General features: G+C 44.3%; 1 long non-coding RNA gene across 2 annotated transcripts in view; it reads right to left on the bottom strand.

The window, feature by feature from the left end:
- LOC110345031 (uncharacterized) overlaps nt 1-9878 on the bottom strand; it is a 92154-nt gene extending 82276 nt beyond the window's left edge. The window contains exons 1-3 of one of the 2 annotated variants that reach the window (XR_002388070.2): nt 9240-9878; nt 7556-7726; nt 7258-7394 (exon numbers count right to left, since the gene is read on the bottom strand). This is a non-coding gene — a long non-coding RNA (uncharacterized LOC110345031). Of the gene's footprint in view, nt 1-7257; nt 7534-7555; nt 7727-9239 lie in introns of those variants that run through there. The other variant, XR_015444693.1, reaches the window with a different exon arrangement.
- Between the last annotated feature and the right edge of the window lie 8160 nt (nt 9879-18038).

Below are 18038 nucleotides of genomic sequence, written 5' to 3'. Positions count from 1 at the left end.
GGCATGCAGGGCACACAGACATGCGTTGGATCCTCCTGACCTGGGATGGCAGCACTGCAGTCTATAAATACTGTTCAGGTGAAGCCAGACTTTTCTGCCCCCCGAACATCAGTTTTGCATTCCCTGCGTTCACTGCCCTAATGCTGTCACACAGGGACCGTGTACCTGCATATGTGCTGCTTTCTTTTCTATTGCTGCTGTCATAGTTGTCGTGAACTTACCGGGTTAAGACACACACACACACTCTCACACATGTACACACATACACATACACTCTGAGGGGCTTAAAACACACACTAATTCAGGTGGTCATAGTCTGAAATGGGTCTCTTAAGGCTCAGTTTAAGATGCTGAGGAATCTAATTTCCTCCTGGAGGCTCCAGGGTAAACTCCCCACCCTCCTTTTCCAGGGTCTAGAGGCCTCACGTTACTCAACAGAAATGTGCATCACAGGAACTCTGTTCTTGATAGCACATCTCCTTCTCCCACTCTGACTTTCCTCTGTCCCTCAAATAATCCAGGATCCTTAACTTAGTCACACCCAGGAAGCCCTTTTCATCATCTATGGCGATAAGAGGTCCCCAAAATTAGGATGTAGATATTGTTCTGCCTACCACTTGGTCATTTAGAAGACTGAGATTAGCCATCTGCCCCAAGAGGAGGCATCTTGATCTGCTCAAAGCAAATTTAAAATTGAAAACCTGTAGCCTTTCCTGCCCCACCCTGTGGGAGAGGCTGGGATGACTTCAGGTAGCTCTGACTTCCTGCCATGTTGGAAGAAAGGTGCCTGGAAAATGCTCATGGTGGCATGAACGATGTTACCCATGAACATATCAGTTTTGATTCTGCTCTTTTTTTTTTTTTTTGACAATATGGATTTGATTCTGCTGTTTTCAGCTCTTTGGAAAAAGAACTATTGCTTTAGCCCTTAGTGAAGAGTTTTCCTACACATTCACACTGTGGATGCTCGTTCGTTGCCCTACATTTTGCCCTACTATGCTCTATGGGGCAACTTTATACATGGGGTATTTTAGAAGGAATTGATCATCACATGTATGGTAACAGAAGACAGCTCCCTGTAAAGTCCCCTGCACACACAAAATCAGTGATGCTAAGTGCTCTGCCCAGGAACCCATGCAGTTCCAGATGTCTCAGGAATGCATGTGAATGGGATTCAAGAATACAATGGCACAAACATACATAGGGAAGAAATGCACTGACAAATTACAATGTGTGAGCAAAATATATAGCTGCAAGTATTAACAGAGTGGTGCTGAGATGCAGTATTTTCTCTGTATTTAACAAAAACTTGTAATGTTATGCTCTGGATACTTCAAATGATAACCCTTTATGTGCTCATATGATTTTTTAAAAATGTTCAGAGTACAGAAACCCTTTATTCCTACATGGTCTCTTCACCAACCCTAAGATGCTGGTTGGGTCGCTTACCTGTCATTATTTCACAGAGCAGATACGAGGCTCTGAGCTACTGCTGAAGGCTCAGACTCTTCAAGAGATCAATTGTGACCTGGAACTTGGCTCTCCTGTCTTCTGTGCTTCTAGTCTCTTAACTTTGAAATGGAAAATTTTAGAAATAGATTCTTTTCTGAGAAGTAGCTATTAATACTTATAAATTAGAATACTTCTTGACACATAATAAAGGCTCAATGAATAACATGATATCTAAATGCCCAATCAGACCTGTTTTCCATATATTGTTTTGGAAGTTTATTGGAACTTCCTTGAGTACTAAAGGGAGGAGGTAGTAGTTGTATGAGTTATAGGTTAGCACCTACATATATGTAAGCTTTACCCCATTGTAACACCGCCACCCTCCATACACCCAGAGCCCTCATTCAAAATCAGATGTCTCTTCCATTGCTTATGTGTCTGGCATAGCACTTATTTCTGTCCCTAACTATAGATGTATGATAACTTAATCAGTAGCTACACCTGCCATTCAACTCACAGCTCTGTGTAGGCCCGATCTCAGGTCCTGCGGCTCACTACTGTATTTCCAGCATCTAAATGCCACCTGGAAGATGGGCAAATATTTAAGGAACTGGGCCAGAAAGCGAATCTCAATTGTGCCATTCTCTTTGTTCCCAGTTGCTATATTTCCTCTCCCTGATAAAACTGTGGGATGATATCAACCATAACTGTTGGGAAAAGAATCTTAATTCCTAACTTTCTTTTATGTATAAGTTGAGTCATTAGATTAATATGTAACTCATATTTGAGGCTGTAAGACAGGTCCATAATCTTTTATTGCCTTTTTTTCAAGTCTCACTAGAGCTCTAAAAGGTAGCTATGCCAAGTTTTGTCTCCCTTTTAGAAATAATAAAACAGAAGGCCAAAGGTCATAAAACTAATCTATATTAGAAATACACTAGACAGATCATTTGCATCTTCTGTAATAATAATAAATTTGTTGACGATTATCTAGTAGGTAGGAACAGACCAATACACACAGAGTCTTTCAGTGTACCCAATCATTCTATTAATTAGGTGACACTGTCGTTATTTTAGAAATAAAGAAAGTGGGACAGTTCACGGTTAAAGTTTGCACAATTAATAACTGTGAATTTTTCCAGCAGAAATAAATCTTGTGGCTATATGGCTCCAGGGCCAGCGGTTTAAACTGCCATACTGCACTGTCTTCCTTTTCCTATGATTTTATTTCCACTACAAGACTGTGACTCCCCTGTGCCCTTTCTTGACAGCTAATGTGTTTATTGCCTTATTCCCTGATGTATGAAGTCCTACGTGCTTTCACTTTTCCTATTTTTACTCCTTTCTGACCTCAGGGAATAAGATGGCCAGAGCTGGGACAGCCTCTACCTTCCCCATCTGACAGAAATAAAAGAGAAGACGGCCTTCAATTTCCGTCACCTCAACTCGTGGGGCGACGCGCTTTGAAAAGAGTCCATAATGAGTTTTCATGGGACAGAGGAAACTATCCAAAGCATACCATGTTTCCGCAGTGAAACTTGCTTATGAGTACTTTGCCGTCAGCAGTCCTCAGTACATCCCATTTACGAATCCCCACGGGATGTATGTTTAGCGGAGGGCTCTCAGCTTTGCTCCTGAGAGAGTGGGACATACTTCCACTTCCCAATCTAGTTAGGGCTTCAGGCTGTGAGACGTGGCAGGGAGTCACAGCACCCAAAAATGTTACATCTGAATGAGAACGCGGAACAGATCCGCTAGAGTACAGTCTCTGGCTCACGGCTATATCCTCTACTTCACAAGATGTTCACACAGAGAAAAGACTCCATGAGGATTTCAAACGTGTTGAATAAATGAAGACCCATTTTACAGATGGCAAAACAGAACCTCAGACAAGGAAAGCGACTTATCTAAAAATCACCCAGAAAATCAAAAGTAAGTTTTCTTTCTCTGATTCTTTTTCAATCTGTTAATTCAGCCATTCGTTCCAGGGTTGCATATGTGATTTAAAATAGAGAAGAGTGCATGAGGAAGTGAAAGGTGGTTCCTGACTTCTATATCCACTGGGGCAAATGAGACAGGATGGCAAGTATGAGAGTAGAGAGGGAGAACAATCCATCCTATAGCACCTCACAGGCCCACTTCAGAAGGTACTTGTAAGAAGAGATTTGTGGAAGCCTCTTATGATGTTGGGAAAGTATCAACCCTTATATGCAGATTGACAAGATGAATAGAAACTAAACTACAATGCATCCACATAAGAAAATATTGTATGACCATTGAAATTTATGAAATGATCTATAGATACTGACATAGAAAGATCGCTACCAACAGCATGGGCTTGGAGAAAACAGTCAATCTTCAAAGCACATATAAAGTATATGCCCACTTATATACTTCTACTCATAAATTACAAGGTGAGCCAGGCATGGTGGCACATGCCTGGAATCCCAGCACTCTGGAGACAGAGGCAGGAGGATCGCCATGAGTTCAAGGCCAACCTGGGCTACATAGTGAGTTCAGGGCCAGCCTGAACTACAAAGCAAGACCGACTCAAAAAAAAAAAATCACGAGCTAGAAATCTGTGGGTAGGTTTTATCCTGTGTATAAGTATCTTATAGACACTTGGCCCATAAAGCATTTATGAAAATTTAGAGTTCATTGCCAATATCTTCAAGTCAGATGCTTTCACCAAAAGAAGTCTAGATTTGGGGATGGGTTTAAGAAATATGAGCATCTGATAATACTAGGGGTCTGTATTCGTAGGGGAGCAACAGCAATCAGTGGAGCCGGGTGTGGCTTCCCCTGCAAACAAGACACACACTCTCAGACATTCACTGTCTAGCCCTTCTGGCCTTTTGGTTGTGCACCTGCCCCCTTACTAAAGGAGAATGCACTAGGATCACCTGGAGTTTGCACACTGAACACCTTTGGCTGAAGGAGAGGGCTAGGACACGAGTGAGCGGTTTTCATGGTTCAGTTTAGAAACTCACAAAAGATGAAGAAAGTGTAAATACTGGAAGTAAAAAGTAGAACCTTCAGGCAGTGTTTGGTCCACAGCTGGAAAGATGGCTGTGGCTTGAGCACTTGGGGACGTAGGTAGCACAACCCAGGCAGAGGAGAAGCTCATAGCAAGGGCTCTCAACTGCGTTCTTTCTTTTCAATCCGGCCCCCAGTTTGTGGGTTCCTGAGAGCACACATAGACTTCTTTGCCTGGAGAAGTTGCAGAGCCTAGGCCTGTGTCTGCCAGCCCTGCGAGGGCTCTCCCTCTCCCCACAGCAAGCGCCCATAAGCTCTACACCTCGTAGGCAGCCGGCACCCGGCAGCTGGCAGCCTCTTATCCACGGGGAACTTTAGCTTCAACTCTGTAAATTCTCGGATTCTATAGATAGGAGAGGATTCTGCAAAATATCCTAGGTTAGGAGTTGGGAGGAGAGGAGAAAGGAGAAACCAAATCGTGAATTGCCTTCTAGTTGTGACCCTGACTGAGGTTCTCGTAGGCCTCAGTTTCCACACCCATCAAATGAGGGAGAAGAACTGAATGCTTTCAACAGCGTTAAAGCTCTAAAATGGGCCTTGAGGTGTGAACTGACCCATCTGGGAAATTAGAAATGCGCTTCAAATGGCTCATGTTGCCTTCGTTTCATGAATTTTGTAACAGTTCTTATCCAGCACATGGACATCTTCTTTCCCAAGATTATCCAAAGTTATCATCACAGAGATTATTCCAACTGATGCTTGAATTCCACAACCTAGTACAGTAATAAGACTTTGATGTGTACAAATTTTACATTTCTCCAATGCTATCCATTTCTGCCCTGAATTTCATACTTATAGGATAAAATACTTACAGTATTTCATACATATAGTATATTAGTACTATAATGTACGCAAGGCAAGATTTTTAAAATAACAGTTGAACAAAAAACTAAATAAAAACAACAGTTGAACAATGAGAAAACTTGAAATTAAAGCAGCAAAGATATACAGTGGACCCTCGAGTTACGACCGGCCTGGCATACGAACAACTTGAGTTATGACCAGAATTTTAGTTGTAACTTAGGAACAAAGTCTGGAGTTACAACCTGAACGCCAGATGCTTGTGATTCCAGATGGCCTCAAGTACAGAGTTCTGGAAGGAACATTACAACATCCTTCCCCATGTGGGGCTGAGAATTTCTGGGCCAGTGTCTCTCTGAGGACACTGAGATCTGCCTGGAAGACAGTGTGGCTGAAAATGACACAGGAGAGAGACTGAAGGCAAGTGCCCAACTTGAGTTACAAGCAGCCCTTGGGAACGAATTGAGTTTGTAAATCCAGTGTCCACTGTACTCCAAGGGAGGCTTTAAACCTGGTTCTCTCTCCTGGTTTATTTGTTGGAAAGCTCCCTGTGTGACTTTGAGCGAGTTGTTTTAGCTCCCCGAGTCCCAAGGGCCCATCTCTTTCCCAGGTGTAACTATTCACCTGCAGGATCCAATGGGTTCCAAACCAGACCGGCCTGCCAACGTTCATCTTGCACAAGAGGGAGATGAGTGGTTGGTGCAGAGTGACAAAGAGCGCTAAAGAGGATTGGAGAGGGAAGGACGGTCTGGCTGCTCGTACAGATGATCAGCCCATTCCTGATGGGCAAGGCCGGCGGCTGCTACCCTGCTCACTCCCTGACGGAGGGCTGGAGGGTCCTGAGCAGGCTTTGTGGAGAAGGGGCTGGCGTGAGATGGGCTCTAGGCAAGTTGATTTTAAACAACTGTGATATTCAAAAGCTGTCATCGGAGGGCTTCCTCCAACCTGGCTAAAATCTGGGCCTTGGGCTCGCAGGGGGCCTTGTAGAGTACGTAAGAAGGACTGGGTGGGAATACCGTCCTCAGGAATGGTGACCCAGGCTCCTTTCGTGACAAGGCCTGGTCTGGAAGTGTTAGCTGTCCATTAGATCTGAGGACAGGCCTGTCCCCAGGGGCACTTCTTCTGCCATTTCCAGGTGCCCTGGCAACCGTCGCGCTTGCTCAACTGCTAACTCATGAAAGTTAACATGAAAAGTTAAGCACCGCCCTGCAGAGAGGCAGGACTTAGCTACATGCTTAATGTCTAGAGGAAGCAAGCACACAGCTCCTAGTACAGACTCCAGTAAGCCTAACATGAAAGGTCCTTGAACCCCATTGTTCATGACACTGGATTTTAATTCTGTGAGCAACTTATACTCCAAGGGCTTGTGGTCATGAACATTTTGTTGTGGATTGTTAGGCGCAGGATGAACGGTAACTGGAAATGCACACGTCCCGAAGGGCTCTCCATTAAGCGCAGCCTGTCTAGCCAGTCTTTGATGAGGAGACACTACTTTTGTCCCAACCGCAGATGGAGGAAGAGGAGAAGGAAGAGAAGGGGACTTAGGCTCTTTTTCACCCTCATCTTCATTTTCTCTCAAGGGTACACTAGGTGTAGGATGTTCCCGAGTTCAAGGGCAAAGAAAATTTTAGGGGATATAGCAGAGCCCTGGGCACAAGCACACTGAAAATCCTCTCTTATTCAAGCCCAATTGTTTCTTTGTTTGCTGTTGGCACTAGGGATCAAACTCGGGTCCTTGCAATTGTGAGTTAGGTGGCGGAGTCGGCCCTCGACTCCAACTCTCTATATCAAATGTACCCATCTGAAGGATTATGTGTGATAACGTCTTGCAACATCTGAGAAATCAACTGGGTACTAACTTGAGTGTCAGACTGGCACAACAGAATTTCCAGCAAAGGGATATAATGCTGTGTTTCAATCGATGAACTCTGCCCCATTACCCCGGCTGACTGTACTGCACATACTCACCTTTCTTTTGCCAGCGGCTTCTCTCCACTGCAGAAGTCCTTGTCGCTGATTCACTGTATTTTTCCCCTGGGGCAGACTTCCTTGACCAGGTCCCTGTTCAGGGTGCCACTTCTAGAGACCAGTCTAAGAGCTTGAACCTGACCAGGGGGTGACGACATGAGAACCAGAAACACAGAATCAGGTCAAAATGTGGGGTTCCAGCCCACTCCTGTCTCCCTTCAACATAGCCCTGAGAGACTGGCACACCTTGGCTTGATTCACTCAAACTCGGGAACAATTAGAGCTCCACAGGACTCACCTGACTCCCATCCTCCATGGACCTTGTCCAGGCAAACAACAGGACCTCAGGTGTTTTTGCTTTTCCTTGAAGTGTGTCAGCATGCTTACACGCCCTCTTTCTTCTTAGTGCTCACCGAGGAGGCAAATTACACCTCAATCTTGCTATATGGTCTCCCATAAAAGGAGATATCTAAAAGACAGAATTCGAGGCCTTACATGCTGGATTTGTTTGTTTTCTTTGCTTGCTTGCTTGTTTTAAAGTAATACCTCATCTCATATTAATCCCATTCCCTTCTATCCTTTCCCCTAGCCCTCCCACTTCCTTCCCCTTTGTCCCTTTTCTTCCTATTTCACATTACCTATTATACATTTAGTCCTTATTTACACTTTCAGTTTCTCACACCAGAGAAACTATTCGGTATTTACACATGTGTGTCCTATTTACTTCACTTAAGAGTATCGCCTCAATGTGCATCCACTTAGCTATAAATGTCTCTAATTTCTCATTTTTTATGGCTGAGTAGCACTCCATTTTATAAAAAAAAAACCCCACATTTTCTTTATCCAGTCTCCAGTTGATGAGCATTTGGGGTGCTTCCAAGTTTTAGCTATCACAAACTGTCCTGCTATGAACATGGGCGCACATATATCGCTGTGGTATGATTCTTTTAATTCTTTGGGGAAGATCCCCAGCGGTGGAATAGCGGGGTCAAATGGGACTTCCAGTCCTAGTTCTTTGAGGTATCTCCATACTGATTTCCACAGTGCTTGCACCAGTCTACACTCCCACCAGCAGTGGAGCAGGAATCCTCTTTCCCCACAGCCCTGCCAGCATTTGTTTTTGGTTGATTTCATGAGAGCAGCCATTCTTTCTGGAGTAAAGTGGAATCTCAGCATTGTTTTCATTTGCATCTCTCGAATGAAATGGAAAAATAGGAAGAAAATCTTTGTAAATAGGGAGGAATGGAGGGGTTGAAGGGAGGGCTGGGCAAGGGTGAAAAATAAGAACCAAGAGAGACTATGTAAAAAAGGTGCAAATTTCCAATGATGAATGTCATTATACTGTATACCTAAAATGTACCAATGATTAGAATGAATAATCGATAATGTAAAATAGGAAGAAAAGGTCCAAAGGGGTAGGGGTAGTGGGAGGGGCAGGGGAAAGGAAAGAAGGGAAAGGAAAAATGATGAGAAATGGAAAAAATGGAAATAAAGTCTTTGTAAATAGGGAAGGGTGGGTGAGGAATGGGGAAAAAATAAGAACCAAGATGCATCATGGAAAGGTACAATTCCCAATGAGAAATGTAAATGTGTTGTATACCTACCATGTACCAATAAAAGAATTTAATACAAAAAATACTTGATCTAATAAATGTAAAAGTGTTGTCCCACTAAAATTAAAGTAGTGTTTTAGGATGTTGCCCCGAGTGATTGTTGAAGATGGAGGGTCACCTAACCTATCATTTGAGGGTGTCTAGTATTTCCCCAAGTAATCAGAGTATTACTTACTGACTTGTTACCTGCAATGAAACAAAAATCTATAGTAAAATAATTTTTTAAAAACACAATATATCTACATTCCATTTTCCCTTTCCTCAAAGATTGACAGGAATTTATTAAAAGCTTTCTGAAGTATGGTCCTAAGGCAAGCTTGTTTAATTTTAAGCTCAACATCTACCTATCTCATCAGATCAACAAAATACCTTCATTTTTCCCAAGTCATTCAAATTGATTGCTTGTAAATCTGGTTTAGTGGCATAGGTTTTTCAATGTTTTCATGTGTCCACAGAGGAAATGGGAACCTCAGGGAGGCCCGTGACTTCCGGAAGTTAATTGGTTAATAGTTCTCCAAGAAGAACCCATTTTTCCTGACTATTTTTCTTGGTTTCTGTTTTCCTTCCTGCGCTGATGGCATAGTACTGTTCTGTGAAGAAAAGCAGATGGACAACAGACAAATTCAGCTTTTATTCTTCACCAGGCTCTGCAAAACATCCCCTGAAATTGCCTTCACCCCACTGGCTTCTTAAGTCATCCAGAAAATAAGCCAATTCATGTTTTAATAACATAAGTTTATACTCTTGTCACACTTATTATTCAGGGTTATCAAATCAGCCTACCAACCTTAATGAGTTTTCACGATGCTCCTGCAGAAGAGATTAAGGGCCCATCTTACTACTTCGACTCTCTGGGTCCATTTTAATGAGGATATTGATAGTCTCTTGCTAGGCACATCTTCAAGTGAGTCTTTGTGGGAGAGAGGAGCCTCTCTCTGTTTGGTTGTGCAATTACTCCACAAACACACACATCCCAACAGCCCCATCCATCTCGACCACAAAGCCATTGATTTCAGTGGCATATTACCATTTTACAGACCTTCTACATGGCCATTACCGATTCTTTCCTATTGCAACACGAGAAGGGGGGTCACTTCCAGTTTATGATGAAAGAATTGCTTCTAGCAAAAATGAAGTGGCCTTTCCAAAGTCCAGCCAGGAATCAGGGCTCATATCCTGAGGTAGTCACTCATTTCTACTAGTACTGAGCTCTCACATGGGGTGGGGAGTACATCAATAAACACATAGCCATGGTCTCTACTATCTTGGACAGACCACAGAGAAGGAGAAAAGAAAACAAATGATGATACTGTGAACACAACTCTGAAGAAAACAAATAAGCCCATTTTTTGTAAGCAGATGTTCCGATTTCTTGCTCCCTGGCTTCATTCATGGTTCTGGTCAGAGCCAAGGCTCCAGGTGACCTAATGGAGCTGAGAAGAGGACATGGGGACATCCCGACTGGTAAGAGCAAGAGGTCCCAAAGGGAGGGATGGGGACCAGAAACCACTGTAGATGAATTATTAAACAATGACTTTTCTCCCTGGAGGGTCTTTACAGATCCTAAATTCATGTCGCAGAACAGCAAATGATTTGAAATAGAGAAGACAGGACCAACTGAGTCATGGCCAAAGGCTGATCCTTCCTCTAAGAAGGAAGGATGTATTATGCGTCAGCGTGGAGAAACCAAGCAGGAGAGAGATGATAGAAACAGGGCCCCGTTAAAGGACTGACAAGTCCTGAACATTGCTTCGTCTTCTGAACCTGCAGCCTTTCCAGCCTCAATACCTGGAAACCCACTGGGCTCCAGGCCCAGCACCAGCACCAGCACCGTTCCATGAGCCGCATCGCCATAGAAACTTGCAGGGGGTACATTCTCGGCCACATGTCAAACTAATGGAACTGCACAACTTCCTTAGCAGCTGGGGAATGTAAGAGTGAATCTCACATTTAATCATACTCCCAGCATTGACATTCAAATCAAAAGGCTTTGTTAGGGCTCCTGGAAAATGGAGTGTCATTTTGCCAGCACAATGTTTCACTCAGAGCCACATCCTTCCCGCTTTGCAGTGCCGAGTGAATGGTAAAGAGAAAAGCTTTTTTGCTTAAGGGTCCGGGAGGGTGGGAGGGAGGGAGAAGGAAGGAACAAAATCTGGATGAATAACAGGGAGATGAATAAATGCTGCTAAATCAAATTCAAGTTCAACGCAAATGCTGTTGAAAATCCTTGTCTTGTGATTTTTCTGTTTGTTTTTTTTTTTGTCTTTTAAAGAGGCAGCAGCATTTATGGAAACAGCTTTGGGCTCAGAGTCCTACTCTGTGCCTCCTTGTTCTGAAACAAAGGCCAGTCACTTATCCCCAGGAACCTTAATTTCCTGAATCAGACAGAACTGGAGCCAAATTAATAGCCACCAGAGGCCTTTCTGAGGGTAAACGAAGTGTACAGCTGCACACAGTGCAATGTCTCATACACGGCAGACACACATATGGCCATTTTCCTTCCAGTTTGTGCCTTACTATTCAGCTAATCTTCTGCCAGCACTGGGCAACATCCTAACATTCTGGGGGCCTCACTTACCTTGCATTTAAACTAGGACAAAAGCAGTTCTGGGATGCAGTTTTTATGTTGTTGTCCCCATTTTAGAGATAAAGACACAGAGGTTTGGAGGATTTTTATAGGGTTTTTTTTTTTCTTTGTGAAGACTACAAAGATTGCTAGAGAGGAGCACAAACTGGTTCATTTGGCTGTAGGGTCTCAAGACCTGGGATCTGCTGGCTCACAGAAACCAGAGCTGGGTAATAAAGGTTGGGCACTGAACCCAGGACCACCAATGGCCAACTGTGATGTACTTGAATGCAGTACGTGCTGACGTCTGGGACCAGGAAAATCTTTTGAGGGCTCAAAGGGTGTATCCTTGTGTTTACATTTACCAGAGGTATGAAGATTTCACAAGACAGAAGATAACCAAGACACACAGCATTCAAGATGAGCGGATTTCCTGACTCTCATCTTAGATGGAAGAATGATCCCTAAGAGTTCTTCACTATTGAGAATAAAATAAAGATAATAACAAGAGTGGTGGTCATTGTAGCTAATCATTTTTAAACTCTTGACCTAGGGAGTTTTCACAACCACCCTATGAAGTAGGTACTCAGTAATCTCCGTTTTCATATGAAATTGGGACCCTGAACAGGTGAGTGCAGAGCTGGGTGTGGAAACCACAGGCTGGCTCCCAGGATCTTACTCCTCAGGTTCCTCGAGTTGTGGGTCACCTTGGTCATTGGGCCCCCAGCCCTTGGCCTTGGCTGGTATGCACAGTTTTGCCTTAGTCTGATAGCTTCAAGCAGAATAGTTACTTTTATTCCTGCTTGACTTATGAGGAACCCCTGGAAACTCAAATGAGTAAGCGACTTGTCATTTGGGAAAGGGTAGAAGAGGGAGACTTTGAGATAAAAGTATTGCCCTGTGAGGCTTTGCATTGTTCCTCTTGCTGGGAGGCTGTGGCGGGCTGGCTTCGTAATCCTTCTTAGTTATCCTGTCCTGACCCCCATGCTAGGTGGAGAGAAGGATGAATGGCTTCTCCTGTCATCACACTATGGGCAGAGATGATACAACTCAGGCCAAGGTGTCACCAGTGCAGAATGACAGAGCTAACAGAGGGGGAGGTGGGAGGAACCGCAGGGCTTCGCCTCACTGTGCACTGCAGGCTTTAGGAGGGTTTCTCTCCTACCTTCTCCACGTGCTGCACTCACATCATCATTTTTCATGTCTGCAGTTGCATCTTTGCAGAAGAAGATGAAAAGCAGTGTGGATCATCCATCAGGCAACAGAACAAGGTGTTGGAAACTGCCCTGGGTGCAGCATCAGGAGGTGGAGATCCGAGTCCTTCCTCTGCCTACAATCTCTTTGTGCCTGGTCCTCACTCACCCTACACTTTGCTTGGCTGAGTCATGCACTTCTCCTTCCTCCCCTGCCTTTTGAGCTGGTTGGCCTGGAATGCTAGGATTTAGGGGAGTGCATCTATGCAGTGAGTGACAGAAGAAAGCATTGCCAGTGAGAAGACCCCAGGAAGCAGAACCCTACCTACTCACCGATACAGACACAGCCTGGGAGGAGGCCACCACGTGGCATGGGAACAGCTGTCAAGCTTCTCCTTCTCCCTTGGTCCAGAGGCAGTAGCCTCCTATAAACACAAAGCATTCAGAAAATGGATGGGAAGGCCCAGTGACAGGCTCCGCGGCGGGCGCGCAGGCTGCGCACTGAAGTGTGATCTGCAGAGCTCCAGTGAAAAGTCACAGGGAAAGAGCAGCTGCCCTGGCTGACTCCCCACATTCCTCCCCAAGAGCCCTCTAATATCCCTCCTGCACAGCCCCTCCATGCTGTGTTTGCATAAAGAATCTCAGACCAGAGGCTGGCCTGGGCCCTGCCAGTAAAGAATTAGGTGGTTGAACAAAGCTGGTTTGTTTTAATGCGTCAGTTTCCTTCTCTATAAATGAGAGACAAGATAAATAATGCTTGTAGATACGGAGCATTTAGGGGCCAGACTATGTGTCGTCTCTTACATCACTTAAACGTCCCTAGGAGACGCCTTGGTCCTCCTGACAGATGAGGACACAGGCACCAGGTTAAGTAATCTGCAGGTAACCACGTATCTAGGAAGGGTCGTCTGCCTGCTGAGTCTGTACTTTCTCCCCAGGGGGAGACCGGACATGAGCACTACCTACCTCCCTGCACCTAGTCCCGGCACTCTGCACCCCTGGCAGGTACTACCTGTCTTTACCCGCATTCCTACTGCAACTGACACCTGAAAGACTCTAGAAAGACTGGTTTATTAAGCTTTCACTTTAATCGTACCACAGTTCACTCCCATGTTAGAAGCTAAGTCGATGCTTTAAAAATAAATCAGATTGTCATTTCCCATATCAAATGGTTTCCCACCTTACTCCTATATGAGTCCTTATTGTGATCTTCAAAGTCCTACATGATCTGACTTCTTGCTATCTTTTCAACTTTCTTGGCTACTCCTATTCTTGTTGTTTGTCCTATTTTCACCATTCTGGCTTTTTTGCTTTGCAAAAACCTTAAACCTAGCATTCACCAACCCCTGGACCTTTGTACTTGCTGTTTAATCTGTCTAGAAAGCTTTTCATCGTTATAGTCACCTTTCTCTCCTCTTATTCATGTCCTATTTCAATGATCTTTCCTCAAAGAAGGTGATCCTGACCACCTATCCCAAGTGATGCCTTTCTCCCCTGTATTTTTACTCTGTTTAGGTCAATATTTATTATTGATTTATACTAAAGTTTATATTTGGATTTTTTTCCCCTTCCTATAATTTGTTTTATTAAACCAAGGACTCTTTCCTTTATTGCTGTCTCATCAATCCTCCAACAACATCCTCCACCTAAAAGGAATCCAATAAATGAATTGAGATGATGAGGATTAATGATTATGCCCTCTTATAGTTGAATATGGTAATTTATACTGGATTTTTGCTGCCATACATTGATTTACTTAGCAGTGAAGGTGGAGGTAATGGGATTGAAAGTGTACACCCATTCTGGAAGGAAAGGCATATTTGAATATCTTGCTCTAGGCAAACGATAGGAGTGTGGCCATTGAGTTGCATCCCTCTGGTGTTCCCGGACCAATCCAAATGGCCTTTCAGAGCAACAGCTTTGTTCTGGAGATCTGCTGCCATCCAGGGTTATTACATAGTTTATACACATCGTAATCTCTCACCTACCAAATGGTCGGGGGGAAAGAAATCTTGATTGAATTGGCTATTTTAGTTAATAAAAAATAACCCCCCAATTAAGTAAAATGCAACCTCCTTTTCTACCCTAGGCATGAGATTTAGGTGCTAATCTTAGGGATCCCCCAAATCGAGTCCATCTTGAATAACTAATGAGTCCACAGTCATTTCCCGGAAAGATGTGGAATTGGAGCAGGTGAGAAAAGGGTAGGCTGCCTCCCAGTCTTTTTCTAAAAGACACATCAAGACTAAACTAAGCTCACTGTTACCTTCATGTCTTGAATTTGCTGCTTCTGGACCAAAGAGCTTGGGAATGATTTCTTATTAGTAGTACTGGCTCATCCTCTGCATAGAAAATTAACGAATTGATAAACTCTTGAGAGTTAGGCTCATCTGTACCTATCCGGTGTCAGAATTATTCTCTTTTCTCATAGAATTCAATGCCACGATTGCAGAGGGTGTATACTATTCCCTGCACGCATGCTGTGTGCGTGTTCATTTCTGGAACAAAACTCCTAAGAACACGGACATTATCTTCCTCCTGTCACCACTAGGCCTGGTACAATCCAGGTACTGGATCAATATTTATTTAATTAGTGAAGAAGTGGGCGAAGACAATCCACCTGACTTCTACTTCTACTCAGATGAATGCTGGGTTTTCCTAATTCGATATTTTCTAGCTCCTTATCAGCACTGGACATTCAAACCTTTGCAATAAGTAGAAGCAGAGAGGATAATTTCTCTTTACAAACAGCATCAGGGGCTCACAGTGGTTGCCTGGCTTTGCTAAATTCATCCTCCAAGGTGTATCCAAGCAGAGCCTGGCAAAGAAGCCTGCTGGCTTCCCCACTCAGCTCATGTCTTCCGGGATTTAAGGCCAGGACGGAGTGTGGTTCCCAGCTGGAAAAACATCCAGAGCGATGTGAGCACTAACCTGGACCATTCCTACCACACAGGTCCAGTTTACAGCCATACCTGAAGAATGGAGCCTAGGTTCAAACCTCAACTCTGCCATGTATCTGAGTGCCTCAGTAACCTCATTCACAAAATGGGAATGTGGACAGTCCACGCCTTGCGGAGTAGTTGTCAGGACTCAATGAAGCTATGCATTTAAAAACATGTAGAGCTGAGTGTGGCTCCGGCCCATCCCTCTCCTATCCCACAACATTCTGGGAGGTGAGATATACACATCCCATCTTGTAGTTGAGGAAATTGAGGCTCAATAACATTATCAGCTTTTACAACAGGGATCTCTCTGCTGACCCCTGGAAGAAGTCACATTCAAATGCAGGACTGCATGACCTCAAAGCCCCAGGCTTAATGAAGCTGTGTACACAGTGACTCACTCCAGTCTCAAAGGACACTGCCACTTGGAGAAAAATGCTGGAGTAAAGCAGGCTGAGCTCACAGCGTTAAATTCTCAGTGTCACCTGGGTGGAGCAAAACTTTTTATTTTATTTTATTTTATTTATTTATTTTTTGGAGTAAAACTTTTTAAAGAGTAAGAGCAATCCTTCCAGTCCCCTGGGGACTGGGGAGAGAATGTCCTTCCCCTTTATGGGAGTCGATGAGCAGCCTGCTAACACCCACTCCAGGCTGACCCGAGGTGCACTAAGGATTTGATCACACCTGCTTTCCCAGGCCTGCCTGCACCCACTCCACCCACAGAGCTTTCCAATTAGATGACTAAAAGGCACGTGCTACATCACTGCACAATGGAACCTGCGATGCAAAAAATCTCTAAAATGAAAGCAATTTCCTGTGGTGGTTAGCATGGCTGGCTAGGTCTCAGCAGGCTGTTAGCCGTAATCCCCCCACAGTCCCCGAGGAAACTCTCTAACCCCCACCCCAAGTTCCCTGCTCTTTGCTACCTTACAGCAAACGCTCTTTCCTGGAGGGAGGGGCGCTGTTGCCCGAAGAAAACACTCAGCACCGGTGCATCCTGCCCGCTTGGCTGCAGAAATTGTAAAGGAAGGGTCTTTCCAGGGAAAGTGATGAAAAATCAGTGTGCACCAGGAGCTTTATAAAATAAACAAACTCAGTTTTGTTCACTTTAAAGGGAAAGAAACTTGCCTTAACACACTGAAGCAGGCAAATCCGTCCTTCTTAGAGGAAATAGGAACACGAGCAAAACTGTAACCCACAAGACAGGTACAGAGATCTGAGGCTGAGAATTTCTCCCTGCTTGCTCCCAGGAAAGCAGGGATGAGGGAACTGCCCTCCCGGGAAACCTCCAAGCTCCCTCCCCAGGCCTGTTTCCACGCTCCCCTTCCACCATTCCAGCACACTCTCTATACCCGGAATCAGTGTCATTGTCTTGCCTCTCCGGCCGCTTCTCAATTTCCGCCTCAACCTGGAGTCTTACGCACCAGCTCCTGCTTTAAGGACCCTCTTCTCTCTCTCCTCCAAGACAGAACGGATCATCTCCTCACCCTCCACTCTCAGAAAAGCAATTTGTTTTGTCTGTTCTCCATGTGTTTGTTTCTACATCGTGGGTTAAGGCACCTCCCGCAGGTCAGAAGGCAACTCAAGGGCAGTCTCTTGACTTTCTGTCCTGTGATCTTTACATGGCATCAAACTTCCTCTCAAGCTCCAGAAGGCAAAATCTGAAGTGAGAATAGAAACCAAAAGAGGATCTTTTGTTTCTTCCACAGGTTGCCAAAGAAGCCTCACAAAAAGGCAGCAACCTAAGTCCCAGAAGCTTTGGGGCTGCAGGGACCATGGAAGTCACTGTGACAGGTGTATTTGTCTACACAGTGGAGCCCCTTTGTCAACAGGGATAAAAGAAAAGTCAGTGCATCCCTGACCCCGAGAAGCACCTATGAGGCTGCTCACACATAACTGGAAATACAATGAGATGGAGAAAAACACTTGATGTACTGGAATTCCTACAGGGAAAGTGGGAGAAGTTAAACGGAATATTTGGCTCAGGGATTTAGGATTGATGTTTGATGCCCAAGGATCATGACCACCACCGGCTGACAAGAGATAATCCCTAAACTGCCCTAAATGACAAATGCTTGCCTTCCAGCCATCCCTCTTCTTTCCTAAGAGACTCCTGATTTTTTGTGGTGTCAGCTTTTCCCTCAACTGACTCAGGAGGGGAACATCTGCATCCCATCACTTCTTTCCTCTAGGAGGGCATCTGACTAGTCTCAGCCAGGGGTCAGCAAACTAAAGCCCATGGATCCAATGCAGTCAGCCACCGCTGCCTGTAAGGGAGGATGGATTGTACGTTTTCAAAGGACTGGGAAAAAATTTAAAAAGAAGAAAAATGTTTCTTGAGATATAAGTCAGATAAAATATAATTCCTATATCTAACGTGTACAATTCAATGGGGTTTTTTGTATATTCACGGCGTTTTACAACTATTACCACAGTAAATTTTAGAGCATTTTCATCACATCAAAAA

The sequence above is a fragment of the Heterocephalus glaber genome, unplaced genomic scaffold (genome assembly GCF_053883595.1).
Source record: "Heterocephalus glaber isolate CG9 unplaced genomic scaffold, H.glaber_assembly_v1.0 deba00001606, whole genome shotgun sequence".
NCBI classification, from domain to species: domain Eukaryota; kingdom Metazoa; phylum Chordata; class Mammalia; order Rodentia; family Bathyergidae; genus Heterocephalus; species Heterocephalus glaber.
The sequence above is the reverse complement of the archived record's forward strand: the minus strand, read 5'-3'. Positions and strand labels throughout refer to the sequence as shown.